The 22635-nt window shown below is 38.1% G+C and overlaps 1 protein-coding gene across 1 annotated transcript in view; it reads left to right on the top strand.

Moving 5' to 3' along the window:
- LOC108965131 overlaps positions 1-22635 on the top strand; it is a 269251-nt gene that overhangs the window by 29702 nt on the left and 216914 nt on the right. Inside the window, exon 3 of the mRNA XM_018927350.1 lies at positions 12969-13035. The gene's annotated coding sequence lies outside the window, so the exon portion shown is untranslated. The remainder of the gene's footprint in view (positions 1-12968; positions 13036-22635) is intronic.

Raw genomic sequence — 22635 nt, 5'->3', positions numbered from 1 at the left:
TTGATTGATGTGATGTGTGAGAAGTAGCGTCGTTTTGTTGCAACCAGATGTTGCCGAGATCACCAGTCAGTTATCATAGCGCGATAACGGTCGCCCTTGACGGTTTCTGTATATATATATATATATGGGAAGCAGATCTTTATCTCGATGAACAAAAATTACGCTTTTTAATATTTCATTATTCCTGCCCTAACGTATTATACGGTAAAGAAACATGGACCATGACGAGCCAAGATGAATAAGCACTTGAACATTCGTGAGAACTGTTTTTTGCAAAATCTTTGGAGTCGTCTGAGTGGCAATGAAAATCGAGATAGACCGAATCACGAACTTTATGAGCTCTACGTCAACATGGATATGATTAGGCGCATAAGAATCCAACGAATGTGTAGGTTAGGCCATGAAAGGTGGTGGTTTTCGACCGGAGCCATATGAGTGGATAACGAAGGTAATGCCGCCCACGCATCCAATGGAAAAAGCCTGTCTTTACTTGGAATGTACAACTGGCGTTATCTCGCGGATAGAGGCTCCTGGCAAAGTTGAGTCTTCACGGTCCAGTCGGACCCACAGTTATATTGCGAAAGAAGAGAATCTTGGCCTAGTAAACAAATTTGAAATTGGTTAGTCATGGCATAGTTTTAGACCAGTTACCTTTGGACTTGGATTATAATGCTTAACTTTGTACTAGTTATAAACTAGGGACTTTTGAGTTGGTCAGAGTTTCAAATAATGTCTTAACTAAAGTTTTGTTGATAAAGTAGGAAGTAGTTTGTTAAACTAGTTACATTTGAAGTAAATACAAAAATTTATTCAGAAGTCTATAACAAGAATATAGTCCTTGCCTTATCCTATCAAAATTCAATCTATGCTTCCTCACCTCACCAAAACAACTTGCATTTGAACCGTACCTGCAGGATACCATTAAATAATGGTACATAAAATACAAAAACAAGACATGAATGCCTGCACGGATAAACGCTTGAGTTGACACTTTGCTGAAGTGCAAACAAATAGCTTTAAACTCGCACAAAAAATGTTACCCACAATTATGGGCACAGAAATGACACAAGTCTAGACTCAAGAGCTTTGACAGCGCGCAAATTGACATGGCGCAAAGCCAAAAAAGAAAAAAAAAACTCATGCAGAAATATCTGTATGCGCGAATTTGTCAAAACACTTCAGTCAAGCGCTGCCACTGCTGCGCCACTAAACGTGCGCGTCAACTTGCCGAAAGCGCACCGGCACCCAAGGCGCTGTGACGCTTGTCATTTCATTTGACTTTTTCAAATATTTATTTGGATAAATGCGAATTTAGCGCATTTTGTATTTTTCTGTAGCTTCGCACTCGAGTAAAGTGTGTTGTGACGGCGTTCGGATGCGCGCCTGTTAAATGGAGACATACATACATGCATATATGTATACAAGAATAGAGACCGCACACAGCCAGCAGATATGCATTAGAGGTGCTGAATGAATGCGCGTTTGTTGTTGTTGTTGTTGGCTTGCGTTGTGATTTCTGCGGCGCGCCATTTCAATTTTTATCTGGAGATTTCTTTATAAGATTTCAATTTCAATTATTAGCGCTCAGCGTTTGCCTGTTTTTTTTTTTCTTTTTTCTTTTGCGTCGAAATGAACTTCTGCGCTGGCACGCGCAAATGCCTATGAATCGTTTCCATTCATCGGTGGCAGAGTGAAGCACAAAAAATAATGAAATCTGCGCACTTGAATTGGATTTTCTGCTTTTCATTATTTCTTTCAATTTTTCTTTTTTTTTTCATAAAAGGTTTCTGCGTCTATAGAGTTAACGATTTTGAGATTAATAAACAACATGCTGTGCAACGCATGAAACCATTAAAATGTCTGAAGTTGAAAAGGCGACGTGAGCGAGGAAGAGAGAGCGCTCGTGGAGACGCAAGGCGCACGTTTGTCGGCATTTACGCGGCGGCCCGCAGTTGAAAAGCATCAATTTGGCCAGCCAACACATCACAGCTGAAAACAGTTGAAGTGTCTGTAAGCAAAGAGTAACAACAACAAATACATATATGTATGTACGCAATGCAAAAAGCAACCCTGCTGTAATTGTTGTAATAAATGCGGCATATGTGGCAGATAAGCCGTCAGCGCGGCGTCGCCACCCTCAATCGAACACAGCAAATGCATATTAAGAGCACCTCAACCAACATCAACAGCACCAACACCACCACCACCACCATCACCACCACCACCACCACCATCACCACCGTTACGACCACTCACTCCAAAAACAGTTGCTATCATTGCCTATCACCCCTTCTGCCTGTCAACAGCAGCAGCAGCGCGCACTTGCAATGCCTGCACAGAGACAACAAATTGCTGAAGCTGAAGCGTTTTCATGCGTTCCCATGCGCTTGGCGAAAGGCCAAAATGGCATGACACAACAATGCGCACAAAAACAGCGAATGCACGAGTATTCCACACACACACAAAACTTTCGCTTGTACAATACAATACTCATATCCTTTGCTCTGTTGCGTGTGGTGGTGGTTGCTCCACGCACTTGCTACTGCGCCGCCTGCCACACTTATTCAGTTACCCGCTTCGATTTCATTTCTCATGCCAACTGCATAATTTTGTATGGAAATTTCCACCCTCACAAATGATGGCCTATGGAAACATGAAATTAACTCGCCTCGCGTTATGCCTTGTGATCGATGCGGCTGCAATTTGGGGTGGTTGCAAGGTATCAACTGCGGAGTAGGAAATCATAATTCAGGCAATGTTCATTATTTGGTTACAAAAGCTGCACTTTCTTTCAACAAATTGTGCGTTTCGTATGCATAGCATGTACTTTCCAGCACATTTCAGGCATTTTCTGATATGCAAGCTGACATTTGGGGAAAGGAGCGGGAATTTTCCTCATAAGTATTGAATTTCCACCCATTAAGTATTGATACCATGGAAATACATTTCATTATGCACAAAATGTGTATCTTTAAGTGGGGGACAGAATCCTTAATTATATTCCACTATGAAGTTGAAAATGGTCTAATAAACAGTGATGTGGTTAGCAGAGGCTTTCAGCTATCATATAACTTTGAGCTTGGATTGGTTCTTACTTTCGGTAATGAATCAAAATTAATAAATTTATGAAATTGTTTTTTCTTAATATGTTTTCTTCTACTATTTACTCACCACCACCTAGTATACGTTGACTGGATATACACAAAAGGTGACACATACAAAAATAACTCGAGACCTGATTCAGCACCTTGTTATATTTCGACGCTAGTCATATTGTCACGACTCAAGAGAAAACTAGTCAATCGACACGCTCGTCGGCAATATACCGTTTTACAAAAAGTACAGTGTTCTTATATGCTTTGGAAACAGGCCAAATAAATAAAAGAAAAGAAGAAAAGAAATCAACCGAGTTGACTTGGATTTCTTAGGGAAAAGGGTTGTACAGATGACTACATACTCACTGTTATAAAATTAAGAAGAATAACGTGGGTAGGTGGATAGGTGGAGTGACTATCTGTCGATGCATTTACGCCTTCCGGAGCCCCATTGTGAAACCAAACGACTGGGTCCAAAAGCCACTCACTCTTTGTCTCCTTTCTGAATCAACGAGTGCTTTAAGTTAATTAGCAAAAAAAAACTTAAACTGTGCAACCTCTGGAATTTCGTCAAGAAACCCTTTCCCGTTTGGGTTCGCATAAAAAAGGTTTTAAAGTCTTATTCTCTTCTACGCCTTGACAGCTTTTACATTAGTCATTATATGTCATTCCTGACATGCCTGAAAATTAGACAATGACCTATTAGTACATATAATAGTGTTTTTGTATCACTCATTTTGAATTTTCGTAGTCGTCATGTGCGGTCTATATTCCATGAAGAAATTATTAATTGCCTCCGCTGAGACTCGGTTATACTTATGGCATGTTTGTCGTTTCTTTAGTAGCCAGACGCATATACATTTCCATTGTCTGATTGTAGCCAGTGGCTAGGTCACCTGCTTCACCAGGAATATCACTATGTCCTGAAACCCATTGCAAGGCATTCCTTCAGTAAAAAAAACTTTATTCCAACGTTTTTCCAACAGATGGCTTGTGTATTTTGTATCTCACCTTGTTCGAAGTTGTAAAGATAAAGATAAAGATCCSTATTAAAAACTGTTCCAGACAGTTTTGTAGCTGCTTCAATCAGTATTGTCTAATCGCGCATCAAATATGGACAGCTTCCAAAAGGAATAAAGGCTTTGTCAAGGCCGAAAATGCTAGAAGGACTACTTACAATATGGAAAGTATTTAATTTTCAATTTGGCTCCGTCGCCTCAGTTTCAGTGAACTCGATTTCAAACATGCATTCCCTGTAGGGCACCTGTTCGCAATTATCAATAAAATAATGGAAATCGAGTATTCCGACCATCATGTATGTAAATACCGTTTTGATTGTCTTGTCGTTTGGTACAATTTAAATTAGAATGAATACGAAAGAAAGTTCTATGTATGGCTGTCACACTGATTAACGCAATAAAAACTCATGGACCGAATTTCCATCTACGAATCGCTCCTGAAACGCAACGAAATCTACTATGAGTTGCTGCTCTGCGGGAAAAATCTTCATCCGGAATTGTACTGTCCACAATTGAGCCGCTTGAATGAAACAATTGTCAAGCAACGGTCAGACTTATCAAATATGTAAAAGAGAAATTACATTCTGACAGAACAACGACAGACTTTACATATCAATTGTGCGTCGTTAGAGGCAACAGATCGATCATCCACTGCATAGTTCGAATCTGGCATCAAGTGATTACTAGCTGGTCCTGTTGATGGGGAATTATTTTCATGGTCAAAATCCGACACAAAAAATTGTGAGAATCGACTATCCCAGAAATTTTGCCTATATGGGCGAGGGATGAAATACGGGTCTACTATTAGAGTAGCATTATGAAATAACCTTCAAACCGGCAACAAAATATCGAATAAAATGGCGCACATATGACCTAAAATGGGTCACTAATGGCTTCTATCAAACATAAGTATTTATAAATGAACGAAGAAAGAGTCTTACCGTGCGATTCTGTACTGTGTACAGTCTCAAGTCTCTAAATTTGAGATTTTAAGTGAGAGAGAATTTTTGAGACTTGAGACGATTTTGCTATTCTGTAAGTGACAATCACAAAATCTATTACATTTCATTATTCAGAGATGTTTTTTACATTTGAATGAAAATGAATATGTCGATAACAAATATTAAATTTTCTATAACATAGTCAAAAAACATAATTATCAATAAAATTAAAAATATATATAATTTATGTAAAAGTGATTTCTTTTTAACCTTTTCGTGTTTGATTTGCTTATAAAATATAAAAAAATTACAATCCATTAATATCTATGATGATCTCTATTCAGTATATTCAAAATAGCAGACACGAGTTCTTTTCAGTTTTGTGACCTGCTAACTAACAGATCTCAAATTTGAGGCAATATTTTGAGACTAACACTAGAGACTGTTTAGTGAATAGTAACCAGTCACAAATTGATACTTTACCTCAAAATGTCTCAAATAGAGACTAGAGACTGATTGCAGAATCCCGCTATTAGACATATATGTGTACATATGTACATATATCTATAGTAATATGTCGACAATAGAAATACATAAATTTGTTCGTTTGTAAGTAAGTACGCTCGTTAAAAAATTATTTCCCGATAACGGCATTTCGACTTCATTTTATTTACTTTGATTTTCTTACGAAAGCGCTCTCTCATCAGTTGCGGCACGTTTGTTTAGCGCACAGTAAATGTGGTACAAAATTGCAAACCCACACAAACAAAGACATAAAATCAACAATAAAACCGAATTGATACACATTAGGCTAGATATTGCTTGAAGGAGTCAGCGTTTACTTTTGAATGGCTTTTTCAGTCACAGTGTGTGGTTAGAGCATATACCGTTACTGCCATCACTATACAAAAACAACAAGTTATAGACTCAGTTACCTTATCAGCTACAAGTCGCCAGCTATTGTGGTTGAGAAACCCCTCCCACCACCCGTTGCTTTTCAGTTACTTGAGTTCAGAGTATCGTACTTTTCTTGTATCCAATCTTACAGTTCATTGTTTGGATTCGCGTTTGCCTAGATTTCTGTGTCTATGTGTGTATGTGTGTGGGTGTACTTCTATCGCTTGTAAGGATTTGTGTGCTTTTCCACGTTGCAATTTTTATGAGCGTAATAAATCTAACGCAAGATCGTGCATATTATGAATAAATACACACACAGCAATCCACTAGCTCTGACACACCTACACCGCCACACATAAGTACTATACAGATATGTATGGCTGTACGTGTGCTACATGCAGCCAGCACTTGGCAAAATTTATAGTTTCCTTTCCAGTTTAAAGCCAAAAATCGAAAGAAAGCAAATCGTCGCAGTCATAAAGGGTCGTGAGGCTGGCGTATGTATGTATGTATGTTTATGTCTTTTTTCCACATTAGCGCAGCTCGTTGGCGCGCAGGGCGTGGTCACTGAAGATAAATTTCTTATTTAAGTTTCAAAATGCGTGGAATTGAGTGGGTTGTTTTTATTTCAATTTTTGTTTTTTTTTTTTTCATTTTTATTGTTGTTTGTGGTAAACAAGTGATTTACTTCTTTGTTTTTTCTGTTGTGTGGCAAATAAAGTGAGTGATAAAAAAAGTATGTGAATCAATATTAGGGAGTTTAGGGGTTAATGCAAGTAATTGTTTTGTGGCATATGGGTTTATTTGTTGCCCCTGCGGGCGAGGGAAAGCAATTCTGTGCATATGTGAGTATGATATGTGTATATGTTTACATTTCAATTTCACGCGGGACACCCCTTTAGACCATGTAATTTACTGCGCTAACTAATGACCTGCTGCTTTGTTTCGCACAACATTTTCATTGCGAAATTATAGAAACGTGGGCTGGGAATCATTAAGGAATTATGCATATTTACATACATACGAGCACATATACGTAAATATATGCGAGAAAAAAGGATTGTTATTATTATAATTATTATTATTATTATTTTTTTTTTTGAAAAGGCGATTTTTGTAGTAATACAACAAAAATAATAAACATTTACCGAATTTCAAGGTCTTTAAAAAATAGGCGAATCATTTTCAAAAATTTCGAAATTACTTCTAAATAGATATCTGTCGTCGAGGAGGATTTTTCTGCTTAAACCTATTGCAAATCCAAAAACAAAATAAATTTATTACAACCATAGATAAATTCAAGCAATGATCGACGGATTTGTTAAAATTTTGAGTTTAAACAAGAACGCGACTTCCCAAAAAAAAATAGTTTTTTGTGAAAAATATTGTACTTAAGGGTAAAGTAAAGAATCGCAATTATCAAAAACCTTGTTCCTTTGATTATTGATCGTTCTGCAAAGGTCGTGTAATAATTTCAAACCATTCGGTCTATCAGTTTCTATCAGGTCTGTCAGTTTCGGAAAAAATGGCAATTCGGAAAGTAAAATTTGCTTTTGGTTGGATTACTCTTCAAATTCAAGTCCCATGAATTATAAAACCCACGACTAGAGAGAGGCTAGCCTTACTTATTGCGAAGAGATCATTAAATGAAGTAAAGACACTCACTGCTCCTCTCCTCGCTCGGCTTCCTCCCACACGCAATTTCCTCGTCGGTATATGGGTAGAAAAGGAGCCGTCAGTATTCGGTTTTGCGTCTCCATGATCCGGTATGAAGTAAATTTTCAGAGTGTTCAAACACATATTCGTTTAGGAATCCAGACTCTCTGGGTCTGATATCAACTTTCGCAGAAATACTTCTTCCGACGATGTTGCAATATATGCAAGATGACCTTAAGTTATATGGTTGAAGTGGACATTAGTGCACCATATATGCTGATGAGCGCCGCTCGTTGAACACTCGATTTTCTTTGCAATTGTGGATTTTTCTAGAGCCTTTCATCACATAAAGACCCCATATAACGTAATGGGACTATGGTTTCGTACAGCCAGAAGACCGCTTTCGGTGGGAGAGCCCACCTTTCGTCAAAAACTGCTCTATAGCAGTATAAAGAAGATGGAAATAAAATTCCTTCAAAAGTATTTTTGTACAAAAACAACAAAACAAAGATTCCCCGCGTCTTTAAAACTTGTTCCCTGTTGGCAACAATAAAGTTGAAGAGGTCTATCTCGGAGCCGGCATAAATAACATCAAGAAACTGAACAGACCTGACGAACCGAGATGAAAAAGCACTTGCGAGTATTCGTGGAACTGTTGTCCGAAAAATTTTTGAAGCCGCCTGCGTGCGTGATGACTACCGAAGAAGATAGAACTGTATGAGAACGGAGACGACATGGATACTGCTAGGCGCGAAAAAAATGCCAACGAATGAGCTGGTTAGGCCATGTCGTACTCATAGAAGCGCCAACGAAAAGATTCTGCGTTTCGGGACCCGTCAATGGATAATGGAAGCTGGGACGAACACGGTGCTAATGGGGGACAAAAAACATAGAGACCTGTCTGCTCTTGGGATGTACAACTGAAATGACCTCGCAAACGATTTTATGTCCTCGGTGCAAATCGACTGATTTCATATAGGTTAAGTTAAACTGGTAGGCCAATAAGCCATGCATAGACCAGTTTTGGTCCTTTTAATGCCAGTTGCTAGGTCCAAGAGAAGTAGTCTTCCGTTACAATGCCTTCGCTTGAAGCGAATTTTGATTGTATGTTTGTATTCCTAAAACATAGATGCTTAATTATAGTTGTAATTTTATCATTTCATTCGGCTAATAGTCATCTTTTAAACTTCTCAATCGGCTAATGAAATAATAGCTTTACAAGACTTAAGCAAATATTGAACCAGTCTGAAATGCGTAATAACAGAAACTGTTAGAAAACAATACGATCGTTTTTCGGTCAACACTTACACAATTTAGTGTATTATATAAACCTCAGTATTTTCACTAGCATAATTTACAATAATAATTATTGACTTCTTTCATACCTTGCAAATAATTTACCTTCTACACTCCTGTTTTGTTATGAGGTTTACATGCCTTCAAAAGCTTTCGCACACCATTTATCTCTATACTACCACTATCTTCGTTTGTTCTATTTTAGAGGCCTACGTTTACATAAAAACTTGTATATAGTATTGCACATTTCCCACAGGGGAAGTACATTTATGGTATTCAGACAAACCTACCGCCACATTTTACCAAAAGTAAATTATTTTCGCATTCCCAAAATGTCTGGGCTGGCATTTGTAAAGCCATTGCTTTGAATAAATGCTTTCGAGCACCGCTGGTTAACCAAACAAAAGCTAGTAACGTTTTGGCACTTAGCTTCACAAACAGCTGTGACTTTAGCCCGAAACGCTAAATGTGCGCCATTAAACTCCTAGCGAACACACCTATGTGAGAGCACACATTTCTATATATCCATATGTACATACCATATGTGGTATAGTCATTAATATATGCATGTGTCGACTTTTTGTTAACTCTCATACGCTTAGGCGACACTAAACCATGCAAATGGTGACCTATACATACTTTTTGGAGTAGAGTTGAACTTGTGAAACGGTAAGTGAATGGGATATTCATTCGGACTTAAGCTCTTCTGCCTTCAGTTGTAGCGCTTTTTATTTCAAACTTGGTTAGTTTTTTGCGACGCTTGTACTCGTATATTACTTTTAATCTCTTCACTTCACTTAAAATGTGATGGATTCATGTAAGAGTTATACAATACTTTTTAAAAGGTTATATAGAGAGAGAAATTTGTGAGAACGTTGTATTATTATAAAAATCGTATTATTTTGACACTTTCGGAGACAGAAATTTAAGAATTTTTTTACTTCTCGGTAATTTTTACGTAAAGGGCTTACTTGTAGAACTCTAACAGTGAATCTCAAAATTGCTTCAAAAATCGTTTCTTGGCCTTTGAGTCATATTATCAGACAGAAAAGTTATCGCATTTGATCTCCAAGGTACGACTTCTTAAATAAAGATGAAAGTCGAGTATGAACCGATGGTCTTTAGGGAGAGGGCTTAATTGTAGGCCTTTAATAGGGGATCTCAAGATTGTTTCAGAAATAGTTGGTCGAGATTTACGTTATCCTATCAGACAGAAAATGTAGCGCATTTGGCCCCCAAAGTACGACTTTTTAAAGAAAGATGTCAGTTGAGTGTTAAGCTAGCATCTTTACGGAATATCGGGGCCTCTTGAACCGAAATTTTGTTATATTTCCTAAATCTAATCCAGAACGACAAAAAATGAGGTTGACACAAGTTTGTAGTATCGAGAAGGAAACGTTGGAAACTTTCTTACTGATCAGCGCAACAAGACATTGGATTTATATATGTGAATTAATCCCTCAGTTTTCGAGTTATCGCTCTGAAATTTTTAGCTGTGATCTAATTTCTTAAAGAATCTGGTTATTTATCGAAACCCACTACATATATCGCACCACTCTAGCATATAGCTGTCATACAACCTGAACAATCTAAATCAAGTTTTTTATATGGAAAACTTTTTTATTTGATAATAAATCTTCACGTAATTTAGCATGGCTTATTGTCGAAGGCAACGGTACAATTTCCAGAAGTTATTTCTCAAATCGGGCCACTATAGCATATAGCTGTCATACGAACCTACCGTTCAAAATTAAGTTTTTATATGCAAAACTGGTTATTTTATAAGATTTCTTCCGGAAATTCGTCATGGATTATTGTCCAAAGAAATGATACAACCTCCCAATAAATGGTACAGATCGGACCACTATGGCATATAGCCGTCATATAAACTGATCTAACAAAACTAAGATAAAGGTCTTTATAAACCATTTTTTGCTACAAAAATGCAACTGTAAAAAATAGTTTGGTTCGGTGCGGCTCATTTGAATCCTTTATGACTATGATACCAAATTTTTCCTGCAGGGTACGTACTAAAATTTCGGCAACTTCTGCCAAATGAGATCATCCTGCGTCACATGAGTCCCAGAGTTAGTTTCTTACCATTTTCAAGCATTAAAATTCGCACAAAAAAGTTTATCCGTCTTCTCACTCTCACTGAGACCTTGAATTTACAAGCGTACAAGCTGCATGTTGCGTGTTCTCTTGGTCGCGTGCATTTCCTGCACACGAGTAGAATAATTTATGCGGCAGCATGTGCGCTGCAGAAACGGGTGCGTTTGCGTACAAAAAGTAAACGTTTTCGCTGAAAATCTTTTAAATTTACCATTGTTGTTGTACGCTGTTGTTGCTGCACTGTATTATTGTTTAATGCCACGTTGTTCCACTCGGTATTGTGTGTGCATAATTGCATGGCTATAACAATGAAAATAAATATAACAGTAAAATAAATACAAACACAGTCATACGAGGGTGTGTGTGTTTGACTTTGCTGTAGCAAAAACAATGCTCTTGCGCCCACGTGTATACTTTCACACGTTCCCACCAACAAATACACACTTGTAGGAATTCATATTGTTATATATGCATGCATGTGTGTATGTGTATGTGCGTGTGGTGCCTTCACACCCCCGCCAATGTCACTGGCTCTTCACCGAAAATAAACAAATAAACAACCACCAGCAATCGACTGCTAACCGCTGCCAAACAACGATCAAGCATCAAAGAAAACACCACAACGGCGATCAACAAGCGTGGCATGCCAACAATAGCAACAACAACTGTAACATACGCTATGTACAAAAATATAACAATTAGTGTATGAAATTTGGTGCAACAGGACACTTTGCGACAGTCAACTTCTCAGAGTTCTCCTTTTTGTTGTGTTCCCGTGTTTATTGTTGTTGCTTCTCCGCCTGTTTGCTTATAATTTTGAGTTTGCCGCTTGTTCGCTGACGTCGCTCGGGACTTTTCCACTTGAGTTCTGCGCCATGAAATTCGAGCATCAAGCGACAGCTGCTCAAAGCAGACGAGAAAAAAAAAAAACAAATAATGACAACAACAAGCATAAACAAGCATATGTTGAATCTAAAGACATGGAAATTGCCAAAAATATTGAGCGTCCAGAGCAAGCACTGTAATTACTTGGTATACAGCCTCCTCCATATAATTTGGTTGATGTTTTGGCCCTTGAAGGACTTGAATTGATGTATAGGTGTAGCTGCTTGTGTGCATGTTCTTGATACTCTCTTTACAAAACTAAAATATGTATCTAAAACATCTGTTTGCAGTACCTCAGTTTGGGGAAGATACCAAAGGGGTACAGCAACTCGGCGGCCATGCGGATGCTATTGAAGCTTTTGAACTCGTTTATCTACTCTTCGTTCCTTAAAGTCTTTGCTGTTTGTGAGTTTTATTGACTATTTACTATTCATATGTATATATGTATGTACATTAGGGTGGGGCAAAAAAAAATTGTTATCGAATTTATGGGTTAAAGTGAGCCTACTTGTATACAGAGAACACTAAATTACTGAAAGTGTGGTTTTATTAACTTAAGCTTGAAAGGTGTCGGTAAGCATTCCGAGTTTCACATTAAAATACAAAAAAAAACCAAAGAAAAAAATAATGAAAAAAATAATGAAAAAAAAAAACAAAGAAAAATTCATTTTTTGTTCCAACTACTATAACATTTCAACTGTTTAATATAATTTTTTTACTTCACGGATGTTTATACCAGTTTTAACGCTAAAAATTCAACGTTCGCCTTCTGCGGCTCACCTTAATGTGCATATTCATATGTTTTACGAGATCGCAAAATTAGCAACTGCCACCGGAAGTTGGGCATCTTATGACTGAAAATAAATGAGTACTTTGTCCTGAAAAAAAAACCCCTAGAGTTGCTTAGTAAACCTTTCAACGTAAAGTCATTCGAACCTTTTATATTCACAAACATCTTGTTAACAAAAACTTATTATAAATCCACAGAAAATGTTATTTATTTAATAAATTCAATTTTTAAATTCAACTCATTGATTAATTAATTAATTTGTATTTTTTACTTTCAGAGTAATTTACTAAAGAACAAATCGATCTCCAACAGATTTCATCCCCAATCAAGAATAGCGTTATAAGGTAAGCAAATGGAATGTATATAAAAACATATAATATTATTGTCATCTGAAAGTGATCCCCCTTGGCTAAAAAACATTTGTGCCAACGTTTTTCCCAATACTCGGAACAGTTGTTAAAGTAAATTTTTGACCTGCTTTGATGTATTTTTTCGGCTTTGGCTCGCTTTTGCCGGGACATAAGCAAAGAACCAAGACTCAACGCCAGTAATGATACGTTTCATGACAATTGTCCGGAAGCATTGTTTCACAGACGTTAACGCGACGCTATTTTTTGAAAAAATTTAGTGATTTCGGTACCAACCGTGTTTTCACTTTTCTTAGGCTCAACTGTCTTTCAAAAAGATTTTCACTGATCCTTCCGATATGCGAACGACGCCAGTAAGATCTCTGACCGCCAATTCCTTTTTTCCCTTTTTTTTTTATTGGCGTGTTGATCAGTTGGTGTTGATGGCCGTACTGAACGTGGTTCGTCGTTAACGCGTTATCATTGTCTAAACGTTGCGGCACAAAAAATTTTATATTGTACAAAAAATGAGTCCAATGGTGTTAAAGCGTACAATCTTGCAGACCTTTGTAGACCAAGGTCGTTCATTTAAGACCAAATTTGTCATTAATCACATCTCTATAGCGCGTCCCATCGACTGTAACATTAAGACCAACCTCATTTTTGAAGAAGCATAGACCAAAGATTTTCTCTGTTCATAGAACTCATCAAGCAGTGAATTTTTGAGAATGTAACAGCATCTTAACAATGGCTCCAAATGTGCAAACTATGCTTATTAACGTACCCATTCAATCAAAAGTGAACTTTAGCGCTGAACAAAATTTTCTTGTGAAAATCGGGCTCGATAGCCATCTTTTTGGGCACATTCACCAAACGCGCGACGTACTTAACGGTTGCTTGAGTTGCATTTTGCATACTTTCAAAGCGAGATACTTTTTGAATACTCTGCTCCACTCTATAGCGTCTCTGTGAAATCGCATTAATCACTAGAGTAAACGTGGTGCCAAACCGTTCTATCATTGCTGGAATTAAAGACACTGCTGGGCCACTACCGAATATTTAATGCCTCTAGCATCGAGTGTTGCTTCTAGCCTTATTTTGGTAATAAATTTTCCACGATTAACAAATGTTGTTTCGAGACAAGTATATTTATTATGAAATTGCAAACCGAACTGAGTAGAAACCAAAAAGATTAGATAGATAAACGAGAAATGCATCGCGACCTTAGGTCTATTGTGTCCTCGCCTAAATCACAAAGACTCACCTAGCCCCAGCATATTGATAAAGTCCAATCTACTGCTAAATGCTAGCGAAGCGAAGTGATCCTTATTTGGGAACATGAATGTAAGGGCCTTCAACCGGCGTCTTCAAATTTTCACGCATTCAATTAGCGGATACTCTGATGCTTCAGGCTCCTTGAACCGATAACTTACGCAAGAAGCTTGGCCCATGTTGTATAAGTGCCTTTTTCAGCTTGCAGTGTCCAGAGTAAAATGCCGCAAGTAGTCTAAATGTGTCCCTAGGTACGTTGATTACATATTATATTTAAACCTGCTGATGTTGAAACCATCCATTAACAACTTGGCTTGGCACATGCCTTGGAGTTTTTGCCGATACTTTTTCCTACGTATTCCTTCTTCCTTGTGGAGGAGCTCCTTTATAGTATGAGGATCCTTCGGGTCCTACCATTTTAAGATCATTCCTGATTATACCTTTATGACCAGGCACCCAGATGAGTTGAACTTGGTTACGTTCCGCTGGGCCATTCAGCTATTATCTACACTCCTGCATCAGTAGAAAAATCAGAGTTTGCTTTAAGTGCCGCTTTACAATCGCTAAGTATGGTTATCGACTTATGGCAAAGATTTCTGCTTGAAGATGCTCGAAAAGCTTTCCATAGGTATGGAGAGTTGGGGTCCTATGACTCTTGCATCAATTCCTTCGACGTTTTCAAGCCGTCAGTGTATCACTTGATTGCACTATTCTTAGGCAGTAGCTCAAGAGTGGATTAATTCCATCCAGCCTTGCTGCTAAGTGGTGAAGTTTTACCTTTTTGGTAATGCTGTCGCTTGGGAGCAGAGCCAATGGTATTACACCACTTAACTATCTGCTGTTTTTTGTAGCAGTGCGTGTTTGGATACCTGACTGATTACTAGGCGAAGTGTGAAAGAACCACGCGCCTAAAAAACGCCCCTTACTACAATGTTGAGCTTTCCTTTCATTCCAAATTAGTCCTCAAAAACGTGCTATTATTCGTCCTTGTGTCAAATGCTTCAATCCAACATAATATTTTTGAAATATTTACAAAATACAAATACAAATATGCTGTCCGAATGTGCGACAGATTAAAAGCTATCGCAACAGCGCCTCTACCCGAGTGCGTGAATTTATCTCTAGCAAATAATGCTTTTTATTTTGAAACTCAAGGTTAACGGTGCTTGTAAAAAAATAAAAAGTGCTACTTTATGACCGCTACTTTTTTTTTTTTTGCATTTATTATAATTTTTTTTTGCAATTTTTTTGCATTCATTGCAACGGTACGCTCGTTTATCAAGCTTAAGTAAAACAAGTTGGTTTTTCAAGTGCATAAAGCGCTTTCGGTTTGAACACACAACTCATAAACAGACTCATAAATGACGAACAATCCCTTTCAAGAGGGGGAAAAAATGCCACATTGTGGCCATCAATGGAAAAGCTGCGTTTTTGCGTGCGTATGTTGCAGCAACGGTAGTCATTACAATTTATTTCAATATTCGCATAATTCTCAATGCGTGGGTGTGCATGTACACATGTATGTATGTATGTATGTGTGTATGCAGCTGGGCTCACATGCTCACATTGAAATAAGCCGCCGCGCATTTGGGCGCAATTCACACTCGCCACATTACAATAATTGCGCCTGTTGCCATTTTATTTGCTGCCACACTTCATTTTCTCTTCCCTTGGCCCTTCATTCGCCATATTCTTTCGTGTATTCCATTTTTTCTACGCGTTTTCATTTTATTTTATTGTGTTTTGTAGCCGCAGCGCGCAAACATTTCATTTTTAAATTATTATAACAGCCACACGCACACACACACACACACACATACAAACGGCAGTGTGTTTGCGTGCGCCTGCGCCTTGTCGCATCCTGTCGCTGTCAACGCGGCGTCGCTTCTTTTTCGCCATTTTCACTTTTAATTTTTTATGCATTTAATCTGCCGTTTTCGCCTTTTTCAGCGTGCGCCGCGTAACGCGCATTTCTGTTATTGCCACTTTTTGAACGAGCTGGCAATTGTTGCGGCCGCCGCGGCAGCTCCGTACGAAGAATTCATAAATGAAGGCCAGCAGGCACACATTTATTTATTATACATATGTATGTGTCTATACTATATATTATTTATTAGCACAATATTGTTTACTTATTTGCACATATTTTATATATATATATATTGTGTGTGTATGTGTTTGTGATTACAGCTGCTCACGCAGGCGCGCAAGAGGAGCGAGCAGCGAGCAGCGCCGCCACCGCATGACTTTTGTTATTTGCTCGCGTTTTCTCATTAATGTTCGCAAACATAGCGAAAAAATCACGCACAAAGCGCACACGCACACATTCACTCACACAACCGCGCGCGCGGCGGCATGCGAGTACATTTGCCTTGATATCCTTGCACTGCGCGCCCCATACGCACTGCACAGCCACATGCTACTTGGCAGCTGTGCATGTTTCGCACACATTTTACTAAAGCCAACACCGCCATTATCCAGCCGCCAACAACAACAACAGCGGCAGCATGAGCGGGCAACACCGTACGTACAGCTTAATAATTGTCGTCGTAATCAGTGCCGGCAACAGCCTTACCACCTGCAGCTGTCGCTCTGTGCTTATTTCATGGCCGCTTGACACTCATCCTGACACCTGATGAGCTCAACAGATTTATGCTCGGCAGGAGTGGGGCCAAAAATGTGTAAAAAAAAAAAAATATATGCTTTCGGCATTAACATTTTCTGCTGTCACGGCTTCAACGGACCCAAGCTGCAAGCTTTGTTCTCGGTGTTTGTCGGCGGATGAGTGTGAGCTTTGTTTTTTGTTAATTTCCACGTTCGGAACTGCTTTGTAGCGACAACTGCTGATTTATTGTGTCCACTCTTGGAGGTATTTTGTTGTTTTAGGCGCATATGTTACTGGAAACCATCCATCCGTCAACTCGGACTTACAACCAGCACAGTATCGTTCTGATAAAAGAGCAGTGAAAAGTTTGTTATTGGATGTCCATTTGTGCTGAAACGACTTTCTAAAAATTTGCACTCAAACTCCTCAGTTACGTTAAACATTGACTTCAAAGATATTTTGAGGCCAATAACCAGATATTTTACTACACTTTTCGGTCTATAAAGCTACTATGAATAACGGTCAAAAGTTTACCGTCACACTATGGTTTGGAGATTGCCTGATGGCTTGCGATGAGTCATCTCGTAAGATCTTTGCAAGATGTCGTCTCTCTTTCAAATGAAGTACAGATAGCTGCTGGTGCAATTTTATAGAAATCATGCCATACTAACTAGAGAGTGCACCCTTGTTTCACTCACTACGGAATGAAACCGAAGGAGATCTAACCTTTGGCCTCTTGCCTTTTAGCCTTGGACCAATGTACATCGTGTTTGTTTAGCAACGGATAGCTTCTTTGCGAGTTCAAGATCCTTATGGCCCATAGTAGAACGCAAGAGGTCTTTCGGACACATTTTGCTTAGCAAAGTTCATACTGCCGCAATCGTAGCGATTCTTACTAGACACTGTCCAATAGGAATTAAGTGGTAAGGCTAACATTTTTTCGAAAGTTGTATGGAGGAAGGTGAAGTGGAAAAAGACTCTTTCTCCTGATGGACTGAGGCTGAAACCTTCCTACCTTCGGCAAAACAAAAGATAAAGCCGAAACTGGCAACAAATTAAGATAGTCTCAATGGTCTGTATTTATTTATATAGGACTTTTAACATCGAAATCTGAACTTGACGTAACCTAATGATAAAAGAAATATTTTTGGAAATATATTTACTTTGAGCTGAGAACATCAACATTTTTTACACTTAACCACCTTTTTTTTAAAGAAAACTGCTTAAGTATATATGAATTATTTTTAGATCTACAAACCAGTTAATTTTCGGTATATTAGTGGTCACCTTTTTTCTTGGATTTGAGCTCAACGGCTCTTCGATATGTGGATATTCAACTGATTTTCATGAATGGATAAAAATATTACCTTGATAAGATAGTCAAGATTACCCTAGATTGCCGTTACTTTCTTGACTTGACAACGTAACTGTTCTTAGCATTGAGTTCCTGACCATCGCTTTATCTGCTATGGGTACATTCACATTTATACAGTTCGACAGAATCAACGTTCGAACTTAGATTATTTAAACGTTTCGACACCCTCTCTCTCTTTCTCACTCATTCTTTGCCTCGCCTATAAAGAAGTTTTATTTAAACATGCACCGTACATAGGTTCCGAACCTAGTCTCTCATCTAATTCCGCTATTTCTATTTATATATATTTCATTATATCAGTTACCGTTATTAGGGTTCAAACCTATTCTATCTCTCATCCCTTGGTTTATTTCAGTCATACTATATTATTATACAATTAATCTTTGAAGACAGTAATTTTTCCCAACCCAACTTAATAAAATACTACAAAGGGAAAAATTAGGGCTGTTCGTAATTGATATATGATAAAATTGAAATTATTATAAACAAATATATTTTGGGGAATTGTTTTTTTTTTTTTTTGTTTTTGTTTTTTAGCTTTCATATTCCACGTTTTCATTTTTTTTCAGATCTATGTTTTTACATTAGGGGTGTTCCTACATATATTTATGTATGCATATACTTTTTCTCGTAATTATTATAATTATATGAAAATATTTACTTACTTATCACTGCCTGCAAATCAAAGTTCGAAAATTAAAAAAAAACTATATTAATTTAAAACAGCCCTAATATTTTTCTATCCTACCAAATTAGCGAATTTTTTACATTACAAAACTGCTTAATAAGCGTAGGTGTAGTCAAAAAAATTTAGGTAACAGTACAGCCCTAAGTGTTTGCAGTGTTGCCAGATTTTTTTTTTTTTTTTTGTTGAAGCTGAGCTTTGAGGTTTTTTAATTGTAAATTGCTTTGCATACAGTACATTTTTTTCTACAAATTCACCTACATGTTGCCACAACTTACAAGAGTAAATTATATTGCGTGTGTTGCAACATTAATTCACTCTCGCCGAGACGCACGCGTTCATGGCACGGGACGCGCTCCAGCGCCATCAAAGTTGACAAGCAGGCGAATCAACAGAGGAACGCGCACAAAAAAACAGTTTCAGCCGGCAGCTCAGGTGGCAACGTGGCTGACATAAATGCCTGCAACAGTTGACGTACGAAAACACTGCACTTTGGCGACAACACTACCAAAAACAACTAGCACTTGTGGGTACAAGTAAGGTGGGTAATAAAAACGCGCCTTTGGTACAATGTTGCTGTGGGAATTCCTACACCACAATCCCTTGACAGCTGCTTGTTGTTGCTGTTGTAGCTGTCATAAGCGTTGGCATGAGCGCAAATTTGCAGACTTACCGTTATGCCGATGAATGTGTGTAAAAAGCGCATTTACAGTTAAAAAGGAAGTTGGTGTATCAACATACAGACAGGAAACTCAGACGGAAGAGTGAGTTGGTGACCACATTAGGTCTGAGTATCCGCGAACTAGACCCCCCGTTATGAGACTTCGTTCCGAAATTTTGAACACCCCTTTTTTTCCTCATAGGAGGAGCTGCTTATCTTTCGGAATTGTCGATGTCAGACAATATACAGCTGCCATACAAACTGCTCGATCAAAATCAAGTCCTTGTATGGAAAACTTTTGTATTTTACAAGGTATCTTCACGAAATTCGGTACGGGTTATTATCTAATGCAACGGTATAACGACCGAATAATTTGTGCAGATCGGAGGACAGTAGCATATAGCTGCCATACAAACTGACTGTTTAAAATCAAAAGAAGCATATTTGTACCCTGTGTTTTATAAAAAAAATGCACTTGTGAAGGGTATTATAGCCTCAGGAGTGCCAAAGTTAACGGTTTTTCGTATTTTGAATGTACGTACCTTTGTGTGTTGTTGCACTAAAAAATTAGCAGTCATCAAAGTCACCAGCTAACATTTGTGTTGTTATGTTGTTGCGGCATTTCTTGTTGTTGTAACACTGGTTTTTGTTGCAACACTCGTTGTTGTTGCAGCACTGAAATCTTCTTGTTGTTGCCACACTGGTTGTTGCTACAACACTGAGTGTTGTTACTAGTAAAAGTTTGTAAACACTCGCGTTGTGTTGCATGCATCACTGCTTGAGTTGATGAATCACGTGCAAGTTGTCGCCGAAGATAGCAGACACAGCAAAGGTGGGAATAACCAGCGCAGCCACTGCAAAAAGCAACAACAACAGCTCAGCTATCATCTATATTAGCTAAGCAAGCACTTAGGTAAGCATACATTCAAGCATTCATGTACATATGTATATGTGTATGTATGTGGGAGTGTGTTGTTGTGTTTGTTTTTGGTGGTATGTACTACATCAAAACTCTCATCAGCTGAGTAATTTGGTTGTTTTCTCTCGTTCATTTTGCTGTTTGCGCAAACTTATAAAGCACACAGATTTTCGCCGCTGCTGCCGCTTTTCATCATGCTTGCAACATTTTTACATGCCTGCACATACATCCATGTGCATGTTTGTGTGAAACAGCAGAGCCACAGGGCAATGATTGTCATACGCTGTAATTTTTGTTATTTTTATGCTTTTGCTGGACCAACACTTTGGTGTTTTGTTTTTGCCATTTTGGGCTGACATGTTACGAGTACCACATGTGGCATGTGGCATGTTGCAATACATTGCGAAACCAACCGAAATGGGGGAAAAATTAGTCGGGGTGCTTTTGGGAAGCCGTTGAACTGGAAAATTGCTGAGAGCGTACTGTGTGGTTTATATCAAAAAAAAAAAAAAAAAAAATTTTTTTTACTTCGGTGAGTTTAAAAAATTGAAATTTTTTAATACAGTTTATGCAACTATCGCCATTTCATTAATATTTGGGCATACGATTTAATTGCAAAGCTTTGAGGCATAGTTTGGGGTAAAGTGGTAGTGGGTGTGTCAGTTTTTGTTGAGATTTAGGTGAAATGTAGAGACCCTGTGTGGTTTTTGAAAAAGTGTTAGAAGTGAGTGGCAGGTGTCGGATAGAAACAAAAAGATATTACAGCGCGTTTGTTTAAGGTTCACATAGAGTATTAAGCGGCGTTTTTGAAGAATCTTTTTTTTTTTTTTTTTATAAAGCTTGTTTTTTTAGAGCTGTAGAATTCTAATTTTAAACCAGAAGCAGGAGTACGAAAAAAATGGCTAAAGGTTTGTCTTGATTAGCAAGTTACATGACTTTGAGTGTCTGAATTTAATTTCGTTTATAAATGTGCCACATTTAAATCTTATGAATAAATCCCGTTGAATAATCTTTGCATCACTTTTTAGCCATAACTGGCAGTATCTGCTTAGTAGCGCGCAGAATGGTCCTTCGCCACCTGGTTGTACCAACGGTGTGGAGGTATTTCTCCTCCTCTGCTTCCTTCTTCGGATACTGTGTCGAATACTTTCGGCGCTGGAGTGAGGACCATAAGTCTTCCGCAACACTTTCTCTCGAAAACTCGTAAAGCGTGACCTCAATTTGGTCTTTGCTCGTCGAGAGAGGACTGTACTTCTCAATTGCCCACTTAGTCCGAAGTAGCTCCTGTTGGTAAGAGTTATTCTGCATTGAATTCCGATGCTGACGTTGTTGTTGGTCTTAGTACTGTTTCCAGGATAGACGAAATTACATTCAACTTCGAAGTTATGACGAGGGAGCCAAGTGGCAAGTGCAATGACTGTCTGTTTGGTGACGGGAGATATTTCGTCCTGCCATCGTTCACTGCCAGACCCATTTGCTTCACTTCTTTGTTCAGCATGGGGAAAGCAGAACTAACAGCGTTATCGATGCCATTGGCGAACGCCAGCTATTGTAGATTAAAGAAAGATGGATAATGGAGTCATGTGTAGAAGTTCACGCAAGGGAGAAAAGTTCTCTGAGTGCCATTCACTTCAGAGTGGCCAGAAACGATTACTTTATACGGCTCATGCTTCTCACGACGACTAAGTAACCTCTGGGTAGCCAAAATATATCAGTTTGAAGCTAAATTGAGAAGGCGAAACATCCGCCACCTAAAAAACACTACCAATGAAAAGGTCAAAACAATTTTTAACATCAAAGGCAAATATTTCGATATACTTGTATTTCACGGTTTTAGCAAGCTTTTGATGAACTCTATATGTATTTTGGCCTCTTTATTTATTTATTTATTTATAAAAACGTGAAACAATAATACAATTACTTTTCCACGAAAAAAAGAGCACTGGCTGCCAGGACCTTCGGMTCGCTGATGTAAATATAAAATGTACAGTTATTGCTTAATTAAGTCTTAGGTGTAAAGTTAATAAAATGTTCTGTAGCTAATAGAAAAGTTTTAAGAACAAAATAAATAATAAGTAAT

Source organism: Bactrocera latifrons, unplaced genomic scaffold (genome assembly GCF_001853355.1).
Source record: "Bactrocera latifrons isolate USDA-ARS-PBARC rearing strain unplaced genomic scaffold, ASM185335v1 scaffold_134, whole genome shotgun sequence".
NCBI lineage: Eukaryota > Metazoa > Arthropoda > Insecta > Diptera > Tephritidae > Bactrocera > Bactrocera latifrons.
This window is presented reverse-complemented; position numbering and strand designations above follow the sequence as displayed.